Below are 3,177 nucleotides of genomic sequence, written 5' to 3'. Positions count from 1 at the left end.
AGGCCATAGCCTCTCCACTTGTTCCTTTTTGCTTCAAACTTGCAATCATTTCTAGAAGTTCAGGAATTTGACTCATACCAAGAGGCTTCTTCAGCCATTCAGCTCGCTGTACAGGAGGGCCAGCTTGGATGGGTGGAAGGCTGTTTCCATGATTTTCAACATAAAACCATCTTGGTTTCCAGTTGATTACTTTTTGTGACAATTTATAGGGGATGTAAACCCTATCCATCCTCTGTCGCAGTTGAATCCCTGCCCCACCAACTACATCTACTCTAGCCAAACTTGGTTGGGTCTTAAGATGAAAAAGATGGCGGAAAAGGTCGAAATGGGGCTCAATGCCCAGAAAAGCTTCGCACAAATGTACGAAGACAGATATATGAACAAAAGAATTGGGGGTAAGATGATGAAGCTGGATCCCATAATAATACAGGAGTCCAAAAAAGAAATTAGAGCTAGGAAGACCCAACCCTCACTCAAAATATGGAACAAATCCAATAACCTCGCCTGTATTTTCATACGGACGGGCGTCACCAAGTGTTGGACGCCATTGGATTACTGATTCTGATGGCAAAAAACCCTGCTTAACTAAGGATTCCAAGTTAGATCTGGAACACTTACTTGATTCCCAGCCTTCCTCACGGGTTGGTTCTGTAGCTGCACCCTTCCCCTTGCTTGATTTCTTGGGAGCCATCCGGAAATCCACAGAGCGCTTCACACGCATACACTGACGAAAACCCTAAGGCGGAGTTGAGAAGCAAGGAGGAGCAGGAAATTTTAGATCTGGGGGCTTGAAGGCAAGATCATATCTGAGCAGTAAAAGTGAATGGCAGCCAGTGGGGTAAAACCTAAGTTACCGTTTCATTTAATAATGACGGTGGTAATATGGTAAAACAATCCAAAAGCCAACAATTCGTTGCCAATCGCGGAAAACATGGGATTTTCTGAGACATTTTCTTTTTCTAAGATTACATTCTGGAAAAGAAAATGCTCACATCCCTAGTCAACTACTCGACTCATCTTTCCTCGACTGGGATTACATTCTAGAACAAGGAAAAGTACTCGACACAGTACAACTACTCGATATTACAACTTGAGTACTTCTTCTTAAACTAACTTTACAGCGACTCGGGTTTGCACGCACACTTCTTGGCTTCCTAAGAAGCCTGCTGCAGCTAGATCGGCCCGAGGCTGTGACAAAGTACAAACTTGTTATTTCCATCAAGGGAATAATGATACTCGTATTCTGGGAGAAAAGTTTCAAGAGTATGGAGGCATATTACAGTAATCACCTCGCAAGTCCTCTTATAGCATCTTGCAGAGAAATTTCTCCTTCTCCCTGAATACGTTGTGACAAGATTAAGTCTCCTTACCAGAGATGTTGGTTCCTGGGCACCCAGAAACAGGCAACCCCAAGGATGTGACCCAACAAGACTCAACAGTCCACAGAGAACCTGCCTCATTGGAAGATGCAAGGACATGATGTCCAGAATGGATCCAATGAGAGCATGGGAGTGGCAGGATGAGGTAGCAGGGACTTTTCTTATCACTCGCAAGTTCTCTTCTATCATCTTTTGCTGGAAAGGGCTACACAAACTTCAGGAGGACGAGAGCAAGAACACCAAATGTAAGCCATGGCTGCTACACATTGGTGCTTCTGGCAAAGGCCTCTCTTCCACCTTTTATAGCCGCAATGGATCTTACTGGAGGACAACCCGTGACACTAGAGTGACAACACTCATGGACGCATTCATGGATGCATTCAAGGGTGCAATAATGCAGATTCTCGATACAGTAACATCCCATGTGAGCACACAGTAAAGAGCCGTACATCCCTGGTTTTATTTGTGAAGTTATTTCGGGTGCAATCAGTGTGGCGTATCCAATTGTATCATTTTTCTAGGATTTTTTACCCAAAAAAGAGGTCTTTTCGGATATCGAATCTGATGAATCCTGCAAATATTCAGAAGAATAAAATCTGATGCCACGTCTTAAAATCCTTAATTCCAAATGTTAGCTCAGGGGCTACTCGCAGCATAAGGGATTTTGATTTAAGGCTCGGAGGCTGCGGGATATGTGCATCAGAGATTTATTTTTCAAATTTTTTTGGAAAATAATAAAAGAAAAAGACTAAAGTGACCCTCAGCCTGATTCTGTGATTCAACCTAAGGCTCGGGGGCTACTCCATATGGAGCGCGAGTAATTCACGCACCATATATGATCAAGATTTCGGGGCTTGAGCACCTCATAGCCTCGAAGCAAATGGAAGTACTTGGAGGACTACTCGACGTACCTGAAGGAAGGACCAGAAGTAACTAGAAGGATGAGCTCACTACTTGGAATACTCGAAGACGCCTAGCCAAGTACTCGACGCCAGTAGGACTCGGATACGAGGAGCTCGGGGGCTTGTCAGACCCGGGGCAGCAGGACTGCTTATAGGCATAGAATGTTCTAGAATAAGGGATAGATCATGGATGTACCTTACCTCTTTTGTAACTACCCGAATAAGTGTAGAACTAGTTGTAGTACAAAGGAAACTACCCGATTGTGTTGCAGTAGGACTCCAATTGTACTCGGCTAGGACATTCCATGTAACATTGTCCCCCCGGATATACAAGGGCGGGTAGGGACCCCCTCCAAATGATCATCAACACCTAAGGCAATACAAACCACCACACAGGACGTAGGGTATTACGCAACTCGTGGCCCGAACCTGTCTAAATCTTTGTATTCCTTGCACCATCGAGTTCCAGAGCAGTCGATCCCTACCTACAAACCTTACTGCTAAGGGTATCCCTGAGCAGGCTTGGCGGTAAACACCGACACTAGCCTAAGCAAATACACTGTGAATCACGCACACGGTACCGATCGCCATCAATTGGGAGCATCATGGACGGGTCGGGCCTTTTCTTTTTCTCTAAATCCCAAAGGACTTTCAATTCGGTCGCGCGCGAAGGAGGTAGGCGCATCAGCAGGTCAAGTCATGGATGCAAGCTGTGCCAGACAAGAAGACGACACTCGCGTTGGAAATATGATCTAGAGGCAATCATATTTCCTTGTATTCATGATTAATAAATGTAACACCCGGTTTATAAAAGAACATAAACCGAGCAATCATATACGTGCCAGGATCAAGTCACACGTATATACAACAGAATGAACAGTATATCATAGCACATA

The sequence above is a fragment of the Panicum virgatum genome, chromosome 8N, assembly GCF_016808335.1.
Source record: "Panicum virgatum strain AP13 chromosome 8N, P.virgatum_v5, whole genome shotgun sequence".
NCBI lineage: Eukaryota > Viridiplantae > Streptophyta > Magnoliopsida > Poales > Poaceae > Panicum > Panicum virgatum.
The sequence above is the reverse complement of the archived record's forward strand: the minus strand, read 5'-3'. Positions refer to the sequence as shown.